The sequence below is a fragment of the Staurois parvus genome, unplaced genomic scaffold, assembly GCF_062004578.1.
Source record: "Staurois parvus isolate SC_StPar_1 unplaced genomic scaffold, SC_StPar_1.0 ptg000098l, whole genome shotgun sequence".
NCBI lineage: Eukaryota > Metazoa > Chordata > Amphibia > Anura > Ranidae > Staurois > Staurois parvus.
The window spans coordinates 4262159-4283073 of NW_028317894.1; positions in this window are offsets into that span (position 1 = coordinate 4262159).

Here is a 20915-nt window from a genome sequence, read left to right on the forward strand (position 1 = left end):
GAAAGCCTTATATTCATAGGATCAGCATGATAGCTATTATCTTTGAATATATATCTTATAATAACTATATGTTGCTTTTTGTGCTGGGCAAAACCTTGACATTGAAAAGAAAGGTAATATCAATAAAAAATAACGTCTTTGTTTTTTGTTGTTTTTGATGTCCAGAGGTGAGCGTAGACTTTAATAGCTCGGTAACCGTTCTTCATTAACAACAGAGTAGCGGGTGGCCAGGCTCTGTGTGCCGCGCTAACTGATATATCCCCCTCAGTTCCTTTTCATGGGGGTCAGCACAGGATACAGGATACAACAGGTTACCAAAGGAAATTAATTAATCAAAACCAAGTTCCTCCTGCCGCCTGGTTCCCATTTACAATATTACAGCCCCGTTTAGATAAAAGTTTACTGAGTTATTCCCTAAGCCTGGGAATTAAAAGGAGAACGAAGAAGAAAAAGCAAGAAAAGCAATTAAAATCCAGTTAAATCTTTTACACAGAGCACATGGACTTGTGTAAATCTAGTGCTATAATGAGCACTACAAAGCTATTCCCTAGAAACAGCGTGACCGCACAGAGGACTGACTGTTCATCTTCTGGCACAGCACTCGCAATAAGTGAAGGTTTAGTAATAGAGATGGGCAGGTTAGTTAGTACATTTTCTCTTACAGTGTCTGATAGTAAATTACGACTGACAAATTTACTGGCATCGAATATCTTTAGAATTATGTACTTTCTATTTTATTCTATACAAGTATATATTCTTAAAGTGGATCGAAAGTCTTAAGGTTTTTTTATCTTCATCCATTCTATACATGAAGGCAAAAACCTTCTGTGTGTAGCAGCCCCCCCAGCACCACCTAACACTTACCTGAGCCCCATCTCAATCCAGAGATGTTCTCAGTTCTCCAGGGACTCTCACTCCTGATTGGCTGAGGCAGCAGTCACAGCCAGTGAGCTAAGCATGAAAGGTAGGGGGAGGGACAAAGCCACGGCTCTGTGTGAATAGACACACCTGCTCAGGTGCCCCCATGGCAAGCTGCTTGTCATGGGGGCACCCAACAGGAGGGAGGGGCCAGAAGTGCCGGCGGGGGACCTGGGAAGAGGAGGACAAGGACTTTTCTGTGCAAAACCATTGCACAGAGCAGTTGTATGATACTGTATGATACAGTATGTTTGTTATTTAACAAAAAAAAAAATCGAGAGTTTAGTATCACTTTAACTCAGAAACGTTCCTTCTATTGCTCTCAGCCTCCTCCAAATCTCCATTTTGTTTTCTGCTGTAATCCAACTTCCTGTTGAATATGTTTGTTCTCCATTGTTCCACTGTATGTAGGAACATAACCCCCTTCTCTTGCTCACTTCCAAGATGGACTAGGTGCTATGGAATATGAAATGTAGCATAGAACAGTGCACGTGTTTGCAACTAACATGCACTGCTCGTACCAATCAAATGGAAGTGAAGGGGGGAAAGGAGAGGTTCAGGAGCTCAGGGAGACATTACAAGGAGTCAGAAATACATAGTAAAAAACAATTTAATAAAAATAGATTACAGGTCCTTTAAGTGGTGGGTATGTGGAATATTTTTTGTAGAATAAGGAAATCATGTAGTGTCACTTTGTGGAATGGTATATTCCATCTCTTCCAGTGATGACAGATCAAAACTGGCCCTTACCGCTCCATCCTCCATTCCACATTGCTTTTTTGTCCACTTTGGAATGTCATTTTTTATTTCCTTCCAGGGTAGATGAGGACCAGCATCATTCAAGTCACTTCCTGTAAGCCCAGGCTGTCTGGGACACTCCCCCAAGGGGTGTGTCACCATGTCATCCTTGGATTACAGTAGCATACTGCAGAGTATGGTGCTGACCTACCTCTGTTTGCTCTCTGCAATATAGAAGACCACAGACTGCCACTGCAAGAAGAGGACTGGAACATCACTTGACCAACCAGAAAAAGGGGGCTAAGCTGGAGAACTGCTATGTTTCTGTATTTATTAACTTCCTTTCCAGTATAGAGAACCACAGTAACTCCACCATGTTCACGCAATGCGAAAAAAACATCCCTCTGATATAAGGAGATGAATGTATACGCTGTATAGAAAATTATTAGATCTAAAGGGTGTGTCAAAAATAAACAGGTGGTGCATTAACTAGCCTGACAATCATATCACATGATACGCTTTGTTACACTCTTCCATTTCCTTATATTAGATAGACCTCTTAGCTGTCTTATTAAAGACATGATTAAAAATTACAGACCCAGCCAAATAGCGTAAAAATAAATATTTTAATCACTAACTTACAACTAATATATCTCTCTTTCAATTTATTAGCTGATGACTGAGAAGCAACCAGTAAATCAATAGCCACTGGTAAAATAACAAAGTAACATTTCATGAAGCATAAATTCTACAAAGTGCAAGGAGCAATGATTGCTGGCCTTTGATTTATAACAATGTCTTCAAAGAAACTGCAGGAATGTATATAAATATATGCAATAAAATCATATGTTGTGAGGCCTCTGAGATGTCTGAAATTTCATGGCTCGCTACTGGCTGTAATATAAAAAGTGATGTATGTTAGAATGGGAACACAAATGCAAATCAGAAATTTGGCTCTACCTACTGATAATGAGTATTAAAATAGAAGAGGAACATTTTTAAAGTGAACCTGTCAGCAACTATGTACATCTGCTTTAATAAATTCCTAAGAGGTCAAGAAAAAGCATCATTAAAGTGTATCTATACCCAAAAGCAAAAATGTAGTATGTTGCAGCTTACCAATCCTGAAATATGGTGGCTGCATTTTCTTTTTTAGGTGTTTTTCCTCCTTTATGTTCACCTGGTGATCTGGCCAGTAACACATTTCCTATTTTAGGGTGTCTCCACTCTGGATGGTGAAGCAACTGAGACACCCTTGGACAGCACCACCGTCAATCTCGGGAGATGGTAGTGTTAGATGCTCTTGCAGATTTAGATGGACTTGACCTAACAAATTAAAGACAAACACCCGATAACACTTTTTAAACAGTTGCAACAGTTTTTTTTCCCCTTTTGATATAAAGGTTTTACATAAATGAATGTTTGAGGTGATTGTAGCCATATTAGTGCATTTGCGACAGAAACAATTGAGTACTGTCCATGATCCTTTTTTTATTTGCACTAACATACAATTTTGAGGACAAGCTTTCGGAGTATGTCCCCTTCTTCAAAGTCCAAGCAGTACTGTACAAATCACAACGTTTCTGCTGTATCTTATCTCTAGCCTCTTCTTTTTTTTTTTTTTATCTTTATCTCTTCTAACATTCTGCTGAAACTTTGTGATTTGTACAGTACTGCTTGGACTTTGAAGAAGGGGACATACCCCGAAAGCTTGTCCTCAAAATTGTATGTTAGTGCAAAAAAAAAAAAAGTATCATGGACAGTACTCAATTGTTTCTGACATAAATGAATAAAAGCTGACCATTATGTGGTAAATGATTTGCCTCAACCCTCTAACTGATACTTTTGTTAAACTGACATCTTGGTCTGTTAAAAGAGGGTTAAAAACAGACTTATTGGTTGGATCACCAGGTGAAAATAATAGAAAAAAAAACTAAAAAAAAGGAAACTAATGCACACATTTGCCTGTATGGGCAAAGCATCAATTTGCTGTAAGACCTTGCACTGAACTGTAAAAGGCATCAGGAACAGATGGTACTTGGACATAACAAAGGTAACACTGGAGGTACACTATTGACATAAGAATGGGAAACTCCACTTTAAGTAAGAATTACTTTTTTTAATCAGGTGATGAAATATTGGAAGCTGCTAAGTATGTTCCACAATGACAAAGAACTATTTACATACAGTATATAGCTGGATAATATTTACATAATGTACCATAAAAGATCGCTATTAGCAAAGAAAGATTGATGTGGAATCAAACAGCAGCCAGCTCCTTCATTCCAAAGTTAGTATGTATAGACATGGTGTCCCTGGAGAAACAGTTTTACATTAAAAGAAATGGTTGGACTATATGCTAAGTAAATAGCGAGGGATCATGTAACTTTCACTGCCAGGGAAATAGAGGAAAGTGATGTATCTGGAGAATGGGACCATTTTTTGAAGGTCCTGTTTATTGCATTAATACTAATGAAAACACTCCCTTTCAATACTCTCCTTTTAATATAAACCAATATTTCTTTCGCCTTTTCTCTACACCAATAAGGAAAAACAGGAGAGCTGGTAAATCAAACAACACAATTCAAAGAAAACAGTCAAATCACATCCAAAAGAATTGTTATTCCATCATGTTTTTTTTTTCCTTAACCTGAAAGAAGCTTTGTGAATAGGCTTTTAGGGAAAATGGCTAATTTTGGATGCAGATCTACATATAACACTTTTTGAAATAGCACAGAGTAATATTTTTCTTTTCTGTATCCAGGGTAACAAGTTACAATCTTATCTTCTCTTAGCAGAGGACCTGGCTTGGTTAGAGATTAATAAAGCAGTGGGCCCTGATGGTATTCATCCCAGAGTTCTAAGTGAACCCCATTTACAACTGCACTCTGGTATCTATCCTTTAGCCAGCTGCATATCCACTGAACCAGCTTGTACAACTTTTGTATTAGATGATTATGTGGAACTGTATCAAATGCCTTGTTGAAATCAAGATATGCCATGTCCACAGCACCACCCTGATCCAAAACATTGGTAATATAGTAAAATAATCCAATCAGATTAGACTGACATGATCTGCCCTTGGTAAAGCCATGCTGCTTGGGATCCAGCAAATCGTGTGTTTTAAAGTGATCAATGATCATTCTTTTCAGGAGTGATTCCATTAACTTGACTACAAACTGACTTGACAACAGGCCAGCAGAGATGGCAGGAGCTGCTAATGGTTCACCATTATGGTACCAATTTTTGGTCAGTAGGATCAGTTGCAGGAGTTTTATAGTCATTGCTGATCTAGGAATGGATATATTTTATGAAAGTGAGCCAGTCCACAGTGTCAGTAACAGGGGTTTTGTCAAAGTGGCATTGAGACACAGCATAGGGGTGATTAGGAGATATTTTTTATTTCCGTTCCAGCAGCAGTGGAAGAAACACCTGCCCATTTAAGGATGCTGTTGGAGATGGCAGGTTGGAGTTAGTAGACATTGGGTGAGTTTTAAGAATGGCTTACTCAGTGTGACCTCATGCTGACCCTCTTGTCTGTTTGATATCCTGTAAGGTAAGCCGCTCAAACACTTTTTGAGAGGCTGCAGATGTTGCAGCGGATGCAGGTAGAGAATCTTGTGAAGTTTGTGGAGAGGTAGAAAGTGAGGAACAAGGAGATGGATTGCGGACATTTTTCCGCCAACTTTTATCACAAAGTGCACCTGCCACTTAGCTTTGTAGTACAGATTTATGAGTCTCTTCTTGCATGTGATACCCAATAGACTGGTAGTTTTGCCATGACTGATATACTCCAGGCAGAAGTTGCTAACCACAATGGTGATGTCAGCAGCATATGCGTGCAAAAAGCCCAGACTGTATAGCTAGATGAAGCAGTGCTGGGGATAGCAGTTGACTATACTTGTGGGTAGTGCCATCAGATGGAATAGGACGGCTGCTCTGTCCGGTCCACTGCAAGTTGAATGAAATCATTCCCCACTCATGTTCTGCCTCTCCCTCATTTCCTCCTCTTCAACCTTTGGGGTAGATAGGCAAAAGTAAAAAATAGGCCAGCAGCAGGACACTTTTAAATTGATGTTTTAGGCCTAAAGGTATCAGAGACAAAGAGCACAGGTTGGAGTTTCAATACAAGAATGAAGACGACAGAACAGTGGAAAATAGGCTATCAGCAGGACAATTTTAAGTAAGGATAATAGGATTAAATGATGTATTCCCAACATTTTTTTTTTATCTATAGAGATATTTGATGTGTTGAATATGAATAATGTGAGGGGTTTTAAGCTCACCATACGCTGTTTGAATTTCATCCGGTTCCTGCTGACCTGCCTGAAATTCACTTAGTGGATCTCATTCCTCCTGACATTGTTCAATTTGAAATTGTTTGTCAAACTGCAGTGGCATACAATCAGATACTCCAGTATTCTGACATCTACTGATGGCAGGTATCAGAATATGATAGCTCAGAAGAAGAATTTGTCCATTCGTGCTTTATAGCATGGATGGAAGAAATCTGTTATATTTTTTTCATTTACTTCTTCCACTTTTTTTTTTAAATATGAATGCTGTGTTTAAGCAATTACAAATTTTATTTTTTTCCTGGAAATACAGCTCAATGGCGGGTGCTGTAGCTACTACCAGCTAGGACTAGAAAAAATCGTAGGCAAATGTACATATTCACTAGCACACCATGGATCTCCAATATGGTCCGAAGTGGGTTTTATTGCAAGAAAATCAACTCACAAAAGAAAGTGCAACGTTTCGGAGCCGTGCAGGATCCCTTCGTCAGGCATGTGATGCCTGATGAAGGGGTCCTGCGCCGCTCCGAAACGTTGCACTTTCTTTTGTGATGAGATCTTTTTTGCAATAAAAACCTCTTGGGACCATATTGGAGATCCATGATGTGCTGGCGAATATGTACGTTTGCTGCAAACAAAAGGTAGCTCCAAGAATAAGTCGTCAGGAACAACTGAATGCTGTTATTTGAGCACCCAAAATTAAAAAAAAGGATCAATCAACATTAAATAAAAATCAAGGAACCCTCAAAAGAAACAACCCCCCTAAATAACATCCCTGAAACAAAAGGTCACCTTTCTTTTTAAAGAAAAGGCTTGCAACAAAAACAAAAAGGCAATTTAACCTAAAAAAAGACAATATACATTAAACAAATCAACCTCCCCAAATAAATTAAAACCCTGAAAAAATACCCCGTAAAACAAAATTCTACTTTTTAAAAACAGGAAACCTTGCTGCTAAAAAGCAGTTTATCCAAAAAATAAAGGCCCTATCAAAATAAATTAAAACCAATATGAAAACTAAAATGAAACAAAAGCAATGTTTTTAACTGTGGAAGCGTTGCAGAAAATGAATAAAACATTGTTCCAAAAGCAACCAAGCCTATGTTACTTTGCCTTACATAGGCAATATATAGGGCCACTTTAAACTAAATAAACAATGCTTGTGTGTTTGGGCCATCAAAATAAAGAATTCCTATTCTGACTCAGACTACGAGGCCATAAACGTTATCTCCCACGATGTATACAGCTGTACCATGTGGTGTTGAATTTATCCCTTGCATCGGGTCAGATAGTTTAACTCAATGAATAAACTCACATGTTGAGGAAGTCATATGAGGAAACCAATTCGAATGTTCCATTTAATGGAGAATATTCATAGGTAGAAAAATGTTAACGTTGTAGCCTCATGGAAGATGCATTCAGGAAGACAGGATACAGTGGAATGATTACAGAGAGAGGCAGGGGGTAGGAGTATACACAAGTACGGTGAGAGAAAGAGCTCAGCTTAGACAGAAGGACACAGCTTAATGGCACAGAGCAATGATAAACAAGTGATGGTCACAGAGAATTTATAATAAATCAAATAGTGTAACACAACAATCCCAGCTAATCTAATGCATTTTACACTCAGAGAAGATCACTGCAATTAATATGAAAGAGAATAGATAGGAAAGGTATTTTCCATTTTATAAACTTGAGACATTGTGTGTGTGTGGATTTAATGCTGTTATCTCAGACTTTACCTTTAGTGCTTTATCCAAAGGTAACTGGCGCAACTCGCTCCATAATATAATATAGCATGCAGGTACTGCCACATACTGTATTCAACTCCAATGGAGGGTAAATGAAAGACAGGCTTGAGCTCAGGTCTGAGCCCATCGGTCACGCCCCTCTGACATGTTTCACTCACATTAGGCTTAATTGTAGAGGTACTGTTGGTGACCTGTGTTTGGGCAGCTCTACAGCAGATTAGGTTGTATATGTCCCAACTTTCCTCCAATGCTTCCACAACATTATAGCACAAATTATGTAGGGAAATGAAAAAAAGCCTGCCACATACCCATTACACAAGCCTTGAAGAGATGATCACACAAAATGATTGGCTAGACCAAGGAGTGTTTTTTTCTCTATTACAACTGGCCCTTCAAAACAACAAATTCAATATTTTAGAGGAAAAACTCATCCAGTTGCCAGGGTGAAGATGCTAAACTGTACTTTTCTCCTCCCGAGGTGTGTGCTCAACTGTAGATACCAAACTCCCCTTACTTTCCACCGTTTCGCACCTGATTGTCTAATAACTGGGACCCTACTCCACATGTTTCAGACTATGAGTAGCACCAAACAAATGAAGGCAGGATATGCTTGTGACGAGGGAGGCATGTCTAACAACGCGACGCCTTATGCCTCATAAATGAAAACAATGTGCCTGGGGCAGTTTCCCCTCCAAATCCCCCGCATCCCCACCCTAAGTGTAGTATAACTCAAAACCCAAAAAAGGGACAGCTGGAGAGGAAAGAAGAACAGATTAATTTGGTTCCAAAAGACAGACAGTAGCACTCCCAACCTGATCGAAGTGAATGTACATGTGCAGGATGGCCTCAGTCAGTTCCGCTCCTCAAACACCCCCTGATGCATTCCGCCCACCCATCAGAGCTTAGTCATAGAGATCATTAGGAGCCCATAGTGAGGATCGAAAATTGATGAAGGCCCAGTCCAACCATGTGTGAGTGTCTCCAATCTTTAAAGAAAATTTACACAAGAAAGAAATCTGAGTTTACAAAAGGGTGCATGAAGTACACCAATGGGTTGATTTACTAAAACTGGAGAGTGCAAATATCTAGTGCTGCTCTGCATAGAAACTAATCAGCTTCCAAATTTGTTTTTTAAATCAAAGTTTAATTGAACAAGCTGAAGTTAGAAGCTGATTGGCTACCATGATCATCTGCACTAGATTTTGCACTCTCCAGTTTTAGTAAATCAAATCTAAAGTGTGAAGCCGGAACATTTTTGTTAAATTAAGGAACCTGTATTTTTGTTTTTTCATTTTGTATCATTCTCCCAAAAACTGACCCATTGTGTCCAAAGTACATGAATTTTGACACATCAGAATGTTTGCAGCAGGAAATGTCAATGTATATGCAGTTCCAAATCTGTCTAGACTTCACTTTTGTCACAGACAATATATAATTACATTTTCCTTTTTCCTGCTGTAATATCCCTCATGTGAGAGTAGACATCCTGACTTTTTTCTGTGTTTTTGTCACAAATTTTGAAAAGGGCTGTGAAGATTGATGCAATGTACAGGAGATGGATTGTCCCAGGCACTTTATCACTCAGATGTAACATTACAGATTCGACTTCCTCCCCCACCAGGAAGCAGTCCTGTCTGGGTGGCTTTATGGCTTTCGATAATTTTCCTGTGCAATGAACTTGTACTTGTCTCCATTCATGAAGTGAGAATGAACATTACAATAATCAACAGGGATTCATTTCATCAGGAAACAGGACATCTTTGTAAACAATTAATGTATGCCGCTTTTGGAAAGGATGCTTTTAGAGAAAGGATTTCCTCAAGTCCAGCTTTGGAGCAATATTACTTTTTTTTGTCCTGCAAATCACATGTATATATTAACACAATAATAAATTAAGGTAGTCTTAACAGATGTATGGAAAGAAGGATAAGGGGACTGCAAAGAAAAGGAGAAAAGAAAATCGGAACATAATGGTGACCAATCTAATTATTTTCAAAAAGATTTAAAGATGAAACCTGATTGTCATAGTGGTCAAAAGCTCCATTTTTCTCTTGATTTTCTTTCCTCCAGTTCTTATAAGTGGCCTCTAACAATTTTGGATATTTTTCATTAAGTTCATGCACAGCTGTACAAATCGTTTTTTTTACAATATACAAGGTGCACAAGAGGTTTTGTAGTCAGTATATTGGTATGCATGAGAGTTGTATAAATCAGCCGTTTTCAACCAGGGTGCCTTCAGGTTTCTTCAGAGGTGCCATGGCAAAATGCCTACGAATTGCCCAAAAACTGCATACAAGCCAGCATGTGGATCAATGCTGCCACAGGTTTTAATTGTGTACCATTGCAACCTTCTAGCCACCAGAATCCTAACAACCAACAATGTCATTGTATGATAAAGAGGATGTTGAGTTCCTGCACAGTGTCCTTGTGTGCCCCTCCCCTGCCCCTCCCTGTCAGCACTGGGGTCCCATTAACTGATGGGATTACTAGTCAGAACCAGTATGCAAAGGTGTATTTTCTTTGGAAGAATAAATTACCTCATATGTTGGGTGTCCTGTATGTGTGGATGTTGCTGCATTATGTAATATTATTTGTTCCGTTTTTACATTTTAGAATGCGGTGCCTCGTGATTGTGCAGAATTTTAAAGGGTGCCTTCACTGACAAAGGGTTGAGCAACACTGGTGTACATAACAATATAAATATAAAGAAAATCAACACACAATGAAGATTATGACCAATTCCTGTGTACCTGTATACATCAAACTCATAGATTCAGTTCCTGGTATTCAGTATATGTTCCTGGTAGTGAAGTAGTTCTGCCATGTAAAGGCATTATTATTTATATTACTGAAATTCTTGAATGTGTAAATGAAGTATAAAGGCAATCTCTGAGTTACAAACATCTGACTTACATCCAACTCATACTTAAGAAACCCCCAGGTGGCAATTTTGCTGCTCACCGCATGCTGATACCTACTGTCCACCAGACCTGTCAGAGATCCCACATTACTGCGTAGCCAGTTAACTATTCCCTATGCTATCCAAAATTGAAAAACAACTATTTGGCTGGAGTTACAATTTAAAAAAATACCTGTTTCAACATACATACAAATACAACTTAAGAACAAACCTATAGAACCTATTTTGTTCATAACCTGGGGACTGTCTGTATTGGGGAAAGGGAAATTGTGGTTGGGAAGAAAAAGAGGCATAAGGGCAGGGTAGGATCAGGATGAAAATTGAGAAGCAGGGAGGGCATAGAGGTCAGTGTCCTGGGTCCCTGTTTATTCCATGTTAGCTACAGCATCTTACTGTTTTTGTTATGCCCCCTGCTTTCTAGGCTAAATACAGTTGGTTTAAGTTTTGAAACTCTGTCCAGGGATGCCAAGTTCTTCAGAAGGACTCCAAATTATTGTCTATAGAGAAGGACAGGTCTTCTGTGGTCCAAACCACTGACCAAGTGAGGGGGTGTGAGTATTTTTTTTAGAGGGTGTGATGCAAGATTAAATCAGAATTCATCCCATCATGAAAACACATGATAAAGACAAAAGAGAACCCTTCCTTACATGTCCACAGTTTTATTTTTAAGCTGGCTAGCTCGTAAGTGTGCTGGGAAAACTAGTTTTGTTTGTTTTGTGTTATGAGGTTTGGATTCACTGCTGCCATCAGTTTCAGGTGAATCTTGTGAGTTTGGGATTTGTGGATTTACTGTATGTGCAGATTTGCCTCAGATAATTATTTTAAACCATAATGCATTACATGGCCTTTGAACTATGGTCAGCAGGCTTAAAGGGGCCAATAGGGGAGCTTTTGATTAAGCCAGCCTTGTCATAAAAAGCAGGGGAGAACAAAGCAGACATAGTGTAAGTGAATTGAAAGCTCTTGTAGGGAAAGCATAGGGAAAGCTGACAAAATGCATAGGCAGTTGGAAAGATGTTCTTTAATTTGGTTTGATAGCTCTTCAGGCAGTCAACCCCTTTTTCTTCCTTTTTTTGTTCTTTTTATGAGGGCTTTTTTGTCCTTTATATCATTGTGTTCTTAACTTGAGGTCAGGGATCACTTTTAGCTGCTGTTCACAGCTGTTTGTTTCAAGGGTGGTATTATGGGGTTTTAATTTATTTAGGTTTTATATTGGTATTATATGTTGAAAGAGTCACTTTTATGTTTGAGATGCTCACAAAATTCACTTTTATTCACTTGCTACTGACCATCTGTTCTTGGAACTGCCTCTTGCTCATACCAATCCATTTAAAAGAAAAATGTAAAAACAGTGTGCACCTAAACCAAATTCCCTTTCTTCCCCATCCCCATAGATAAAATAGAATTTAGGCATACACCGGTTAGGCCTATTATTCCTGAATAAAACTGTCCTGCTGCTGGACAGTTTTACACTGCTGTATCCTCTGCAGTATCATGATTGTTGCAGTAAAGCCACAGTCAGTCCTCATTGTCTGTTGTAAATTTGGGCCTAGCCTTACTATTTAAAATTGTCCAGCATCCCATGCTTATTTTGTCAGTAGTTTGCCTATTAGCCCAAAAATGGACAGAATTTAACACGATTTATCTCTAGAGACTTTAAAGGGATTCACCTCTAAGTTTTGAACAGGATTCGCCAAACCCTTGGCAACCTGAACCTGGGCAGATTTGCCCATCACCACTGAACACCAATGATGGGGGATCCTTCCAACTCAAAACCAACGTTGATTAATTATTCACACTGAACACCAATGATTGGGGATTCTTCCTACTGACACCATAGCCTGGGCATATTTTACTGCTACTGACTACTAACATTGTTCCTCCCACTGAGTTGTGATGCCAGGGCATTTTTTGTTTACATTGACCACTGACTTCAGAGCAGTGTTCTTCTCATTGACCACAAAGATGAAGGGTACTATGATGTATGCTCCTGACCACTGCACTGCTGTGCTGTACATTACATACTCCTGATCCCTGCACACTATGTATATGCTATATTGTATATTACATACTCCTGACCTCTGCACTTTTTGAGCTGTTGTTTGCATACACTTTTGTAAGCTATAAACTTTGTTGTATGTTATAACGTCAGGACCCCTGCACTCTGTACACTAAGAGATGTTACTTAGTCCTGACTGTATGTACTTGGTATGATGTACTGCACATTACATACTCCTGACCAAATTATTTATTATTGTAACAGTTGCTGTTTCTTGGTCCCCAAATGTTTTAATAAAGTTCAGTTTCATAAGGCAGACTCCTACAATTTAGCAGTTATCTGTATATATTCAGTGCACAGAAAAGCATATCTAATGAAACATTTTCATTTTTTTTTTATATTCCTTTGTCTTGAGGTTTCTGTGAGATTCTTGCCTGTGACACGGTAATTAAAGAGCAGCTTCACTCAGATGTGCCAAAATTAAAAGTTAGCAGCTTCAAAAACTGTAGCTGTTGACTTTTAATAAACAGACACTTACCTGTCCAAGGATCCAGCATTGTCATCACCTGGACCAATTCTTTACTAGTCTATGGGTTCCTGGTGCTGGCAATTCAACTGTGGACAGCCAGGCTGCCACTACTTCACAGCTGGCTGCCACTGCGCATGCGCAAGCTCCGCTGTGCTTTGTGAGTGGTCCTGCAGCATTCTGGGACCTGTGATGAGTCCCAGAAGGTTGCAGGGGCGAGAGAACTTCCACTAAAAACTAGGTACCTGCTCCCCCCAAAAAAGTAATCCAAATGTGGCAGAGGAGGCGAGGAGGAAGAGTGGAACTTTTGCTTTTGGGTGAAGTTCCCCTTTAAAGCGGAGTTCCAGCTGAAAAGAAAAACAAAAAAAAGTGCCAGCTACAAAAACTGTAGCTGCTGACTTTTAAAATACAGCCACTTACCTGTCCCTCGGTCCAGCGATGTCCTCACCACCTCTGGTTTCCCCGGCTGTCTTCTCTCCCTGGTGCCAGCATCTTCAGTGTGGGCACCCAGCTGTGACAGCTTGCGGCTTCACAGCCAGGTGCTCACTGCGCATGCGCGAGAAGTGCTGCACTTTGTGAATGGTCCCGTAACCTTCTGGGACCTGTCACGTGTCCCAGAAGACTACGGGGAAAGAGGACAACTTCTGCTTCCAATCGCCTAGGTGATCGCAGCAGAAGTGGGAGCGGGTACCTGTCAAATTCACGTACCCGCTCCTCCCTGATTCCCAAAGGTGCCAATTCTTAATGGGGAGTAGGGGAAGAAAGCATTAAAGCGGAACTTCCCCTTTTGAGTGGAACTCCGCTTTAAGGAGTATTCTTGTATAGCAAATATGTGCAGTGTATACTGTGAGTAATCTCAAACTCTATATATGGCAAACCCAGTGTACAGCACCAGCCCTGTTTACTTTTTGCTGTAGTGCCTGCATATTGTCTACATGCCAAGGCACTCCTCTTTCTCAAGTTCTAAAACTGGAAGGAATATCTTCACCACCTTTACAGCCCATCTCTACAAAGTAAGTGATGTGTGTGATTCAGCACCTCAGAGCCCACCTGTAGCTGAAATGTAACTTTCAATACATTAATGCTCATACCCAATCCTTTAATACTAATACATATATTTTTAGATACTTTATATATTAGATTGATTGTTCAGTATGAAAAATAAATACTGTCATGTTCATAAAAATCAGTTTGATAACATTAGGTGAAATTGAAAGCCAGACATTACAAACAAGAACGCAGCTAATCGGAATTTAGTGTATACACCAGTTCTGCAGTTTGCAAACTACTTTTGAACTGGGCATTTTGAACAAGTAAGACATTAACTTGCCCACTAGGTGGCATAATCTGCTATGTATTGTTGTGCTGGCTTGCCTTCGGGTGAAGATTACACCACATTATGTAATGTTAGATATTTGAATTTAGCTGGAAAGCAGCCATAGAATAATGTAAGCCAACCAAAAGCTTGTCACCTGATTTTAAAAAAAAATGTATAATGAAGTATGTCAATTATGGCATGATGGTAGCACAACCCAAGTCATCCCGAAAAGAAATGTATACTTCTAGCTCTAGCCCTATATAGGACATTTACCAGTGATAGCCGTAACATTTACTTGAGTCATACCTCGTTGTTTGAGAAACAGATGGGCTAACTTGGCTGAAGCACCTTTAGTAAATCCACCCTATATCATTATTTTAAATAATTTTCCATGATCTGATATTTTATGGAAAATGAGCCTCGATAATCCTTATACTTTATAATGGATTTGCTAACAGCAAAATGATAGTGTGCACAACAATATCTATACATTGGATCAGATTTTATAGTAAATAAGTGGATGTTTTGTATATATACACTTATATAAAGAAAAAAAAAAGAAATCGGTTGTACCTACAGGTACTTTCAGAATATAGAATGCTTGATAGCTATGTAGTCTATTGGTCCAGAGTGTTTCTGCATGGAAGCCTTTGTAGGGTAGAAAGCTACACTTGATGTGTATTGAGAATTTTCAATTTACTGATATGTAGGGCTGAATTACACCAAAATACATATGGGGGTTATTTACTAAAACTGCATGGAGCAAAATCTATTGCAGCTCTGCATAGAAACCAATCAGCTTCCAGGTTTTATTGTCAAAGCTAATTGAACAAGTTAATTTGTTAATTGAACAAGCTGCAGTTAGAAGCTGATTGGCTACCATGCACAGCCATACCAAACTCTGAGTTCACCAGTTTTAGTAAATATCTCCCATAGAGTTATTTACTAAAACTGTATGGTGTAAAATCCAGTGCAGCTGTGCATAGCAACCAATCAGCTTACAGGTTTTATTGGCAAAGCTTAACTGAATAAGTTGAAGTTAGAAGCTGATTGGCTACCATGCACAGCTGCACCAGATTCCGAGTGCACCAGTTTTAGTAAATATCCCCCATACTGTATATTGTCGTGAGTTGTATCAACATACATTTTAAATGAATTTTGTTTTTGAATAGCTTAATTAACAACTTTGATAAAATGAAATAAACTTGAAAAGCAAAACACGTCAATACACCAAGAATGCAGCCAATATTTTTTTTTCTTTTTTTTTGTCAGCAATCTGACAATATATGGAAATCTAATTAGTTGCTATAATGTATTGTTGTTGGCACTGAAGAAGCCAGTAACAAATGTACATTTTGCTTTGGATAAAGACTGGATATAACTATTATTTTCCAAGGTCAAGCTGTATTCCAAAAGAAAAAGCAGCTCTGAGCTGCTCCTCCACATTTTGTTTCAGTGAAGGGTAATTATAACTAAAACCAAAGTGAAGGGGTCAGTTTATTAGCGTCAGCATATGTCAGTTAATTTGGCTATAGCTCTATAGTGGTCTATTTATCGTTTTTTTCATCCAAGATTCACACGACTTTCACCTGAGTTTCAGACTAAGATTTAATTAGAAAAGTTAAAGTGTTCTTGCATGAAAACATTAAATACGTAATTTACATATATATATATATATATATATGTGTATATATATATATATATATATATATATTATTTTTTTAATTATTATTACTTTTTTTTTTCATAAGGACATGTGCGGCATTTATTTGCTGCACTCTTTTGAAAAAGCCAGCTGTTTTTATTGTAGGCTGACAAATGCACCAAAAATATTTTTTTTGTTTTTAACATTTTAAAATGTTTATATTGCTTTTTAATACTGTAGTTATATCTGAAAATTACAGTATTTAACAGAAGCACACTGCCATCTTCAGGGTGAGAGACGTTTGCAGGCTAAGGACTTATTTTGTGAATGAAGCCTTAAAGCAATATTAAATGCTTAAGCAAAACTGTATTATGCAGCTCGCCAATTCTTTAATGTGGTTGCTGCATTAGTTTCCTTTTTTTAGGTTTTCTTTCATCTGTTGATTCCGCCAGCAAGTCCATTTTTTTTTAAAGAGACCAAGCTGTCCAACAAATGTGGCAGTTAGAGGGCTGATACAAAACATTTACCACTGACAGGGGTGCTTACAGTGGTCAGCTTTTATTCACTTATGTAAAACTTTTTAAATCTTAATTTATGTAAAATTCCACAAGGAAAAAAACTGATCTAGCTGCTTATTGTTTGGAATTCTGTTTTAATTTGTTAGTCAAGTCCTTCTAGATCTTCTGGTGCATCTAACACTGCCTTCCCTAGATTGACAATGATGCTTTCCAAGGGTGGCTTCATTGCTCTTCCATAGAGTGGAGCCATCTTGGGGCAGGAGGTGTGTTAATGGCCAGATCACTAGGAGAAAATAAAAGAAAAAAAAAGCCTAAGGCAAGAAAACTAATGCAGCCACCAAACTTAAGGACTGGTAAGCTGCAATATATAGAATGTTTGCTTTTAAGTTTAATATCACTTTAAAGTATAGTTCCATTTTTTAAGGCGAACTTGAGAAACCTTTATTGTATATGTTTTGTTTTCCTATTTACACAACATACGTTATAATATATTTTTCCAATATTTCTTACTTTTCTAGTTGTTTCTTTGGAGCAGGTTTTTACAGGACTGCACGCTATTCTGACCTATTTCAGTGTGGGGAGAGACTGAGATAAAGTGCATTTACATACAGTGAACCATCCAAACTTTGAGATGTTTAACCCTTTGTTAGAACAGGCAGTGTTCAAATTTAGTTTACAAATGATAATGAGATCTGCCAGCAGGGTACAGACAAGGTAAATTATGGTAAATGCTTCCCCCAGCTAACTGCTTAACATTACACAGAAAAGGAAAGCTGAATGGGAATTTTAGGAAAGTAAAACACAAGTAAATGGTAAGCAGCAATTTTTAAATATTGTTTTAAGTAACGCTACATCAATGGGAACATGTAAAAAAACATAAAGGAGGTGTAGTAGGAACCACTTTAATTGGTTCCTGATTGTAAAAGGGGACTGGAACTGTCATGCAGCACAACACGCGGCATGTGTTTGGGTGGCATTATCTTTCATGGCAACCCAAACGCGATTCGATTCTGTTGTAATTGTCATGTGATAGGATCACATGGCAAATGCAGCAAACCACTCCTTTAAAAATCTCATGAAGCTTGCAGCCAGAAAAAGTGCAGGAGCTTCTTTTCTGGTGCCAAAGGCGCGTAGTGGGAACGCTTGTTCCCGCTATGCAGTAATGTGAATGGAGCCAAATGTATGGATTGTGGCCAGGAAAGGGTTAAAGTAGATGTAAACTGTAACTGAATGGCATTTAGTTTGTTAAGCACTGTATACCATAGATACTTTCGTATGAAAAAAAATTTTGTTTTTTTCATTACCTTCTTTTCATCCTTTGAGGCATTTCAGTGCTTCTGATCTCCTACAGCCTCTTTGCAGCCACTTCTTGTCTACATGAAGTCCAGTGATAGCTGCTTGGCATTTCTCAGGGCGGGTTTGCTGATGTGACAACAGTGTACCATGCATGGGTAGTGTCAGGGGCGGACTGACAACTCATGGGGCCCTCAGGCAACAGGGGATCATGGGCCCCCTACTGACCCCAAGCCCTCGGGCAGTGCCCGAGTTTCCAAATGGTCAGTCCGCCCCTGGGTAGTGTGTGTTTAAACGGCCACTTGTCATTTCCATTGGAAACCATGTGGTAGGGTGACAACTCAGGAAAATGTTTGGAAGACAAAGACTGAGCGTTGTCACCTTATAACAGGAAGTGCCTGGAGAAGGATGTGCTTAGCAGGATATTCACTGTTATAAGCAATCATAGTGTGCAAAAAAAAAATCCTGATCACCTCCACAGAGTTGTTATTTTAGTAACATTATATTGCTCTGGTCACAGTAAAAAAAAAAAAAAAAAAAAGTAATAAAAAATAAAATAAATAAATAAATAAAAAAATTGATGTCCCTTATCACTGCCACACCAGTTTCTATGATAACGCTGTACTGCACTGGTGAAAAAAAACTAAATATTTCTTCATTGTGCCAAAAGATGACTTCTTAAAAAAATGTGCCATGCATCTTACTGAATACCTCAGACTGTCTACTTTCCAAAAGGGGTCATTTGGGGGGTATTTGTACTGTCCTGACATTTTCGGGCCTCGAGAAATGAGATTGGCTGTCAGCACATCAGGACTGATCAATTTTCAAACATATATATATATATATATATATATATATATATATATATATATATATACACCATAGTTTGTAGACTCTATAACTTTCCTACAGACTAAATAATAAACACTGTTGTGGGTTATTTTTACTAAAGAAATGTAGCAGTATACATTTTGGCATACATTTATGGAGAAAGATTATTTATTTGCAAAATGTTATAACAGAAACGAAGAATAACTATTTTTTTTTTCAAAATGTTTGGACTTTTCTGTTTATTTAGCAAAACAAATAAAAAAACCCAGTGGTGATTAAATACCACCACAAGAAAGCTCTATTTGTGTGAACAAAATGATAACATTTTTCAGATGGGCACAGTGTTGCATGACCGCGCAATTGTAATTCAAAGTGCGACAGCGCTGAAAACTGAAAATTGACCATGGCAGGAAGGAAGGGGCTGAAAGCGAAAAAGGGGGTGGGGGTGAAAAAAGAATTCACAAGAAAAAAGCAGTTACATCATGGACAGAAAGCGATACCCAAAGAGTTATCAAAAAATGATGCTTTATTGCAAATTTTGCACATATTTAGACATATAGGTAAATACCACAGTTAGCCATCACCACAAGATGAGACAGTACCAAACAGGGGTGGACTGACAACTCATGGGGCCCCCAGGCAATATGGGATCATGGGGCTCCTGTGTCCTTGCCCAAACAAAAAAGCCTATGAAAAAGGTACCAGGGGCATCTCATGGGGCCCCCTACTGACCCCGGGCCCTCGGGCAGTGCCTGAGTATCCAAATGGTCAGTCTGCCCCTGGTACCAAAAGAACTAACATAAAACAAAAAATAAAAGAAGGACGTCATGAAAGTGCCAGTCTTGAAGTGGTTAGCAATGCTTTACCCATTGATAGGAAACACTCTCTCATAACATTCTACCCTCCATGCCCCCCATAACATGTTCCCTTTTATTGCAGCAGCCATGACATATCTCTCAGCTAGGAACAATCTGGCTATGTATGAAGGAGATGTGTGAGAGTGAAGATGAGGGCAGGGACAGGCCATGGCGCTTTAAAACCCCCCAAGAGATAACAAGCCCACCCTTTGTGTTTAATGTATGACCCCGGATAAAGCTAAACTACTGGAACAAGGAACCAGCTGTTGCTGAACGTTGTGTTTATGTACAATCAGAGGTCATAACTCTGCCCTGTGCTGACATGAAGGGAGACCACTTCCAGAAGCTGGCAGGCCTCTGTCTGCACATTTGAGTTATTGCCCCTTTCAGGTGACTCTGAGAAGGGAGGAATGTCTAGAGAGCATTGCCTATCCCACAGATGAAATACTCCGAGGATTAACACACGTCTCTTAAAATGTACAAACACAGGAAGAACACTGAGCATGGCCGCACTGGGCTGCTAAATGTATTGAAGACCCCCAGAAAACATTAGACCTTTTTCTGTACTCTTCTGAAGATGTTGATGGCATATGGTCCAAGTGTTTAGTTTTCAACTTCCCTTGTAAGGGAAAATATACTCAAAGTGGCTTTAGTGCATTGTTATCTCCTATATGGTCAAAGTGATATTAAACCTTCAGTTTTAGGCACTTTCAGCAGCAGATTTAATCTCATACTGAATATGCAGCTTCTTTATTCTTTAATCCTTGTCTATGTTCCCGTTTAAGCTGGTGCCATGACCATTGCCACAGGTTTCTTGTTTCAGTATGGCTCCTTTTTCTTGTAACACCTTATGGAGCTATCCTGATATGCAGGGACTAGAGTTCTGTCTCCCTACACTGTATGCATCACTTGAAACACACAGCCCCATATCCTAGGAAAGGCACTCCCCTGTTCCTCCCTTCTCATCCCCCTCCATTCTCCAAGACTGCACTGTCCACTGTTTAACCTCCCTAGCGGTATGATTATTTCAGATTTTTGGTGCTGAAAGCGGTACGATTATTTTGCATGGAAATATGTAGTTTTTTATTGTAGGCCTGTAATTTAGGAATAACTCACTGAAATCTGTCCGAACAAGAGTCTAGTAAACATTCCGGATATGATAAAACTTGAAACACGAAATCATAAATTATAATTTAATAAATAATCATAAAAAATAATAATATAATAATAATACATTTAATTCAATAATATAATCAAACCAAAAACACTGAAATTTGAAATATAGCGCCAAGTTCGCACATTGCTG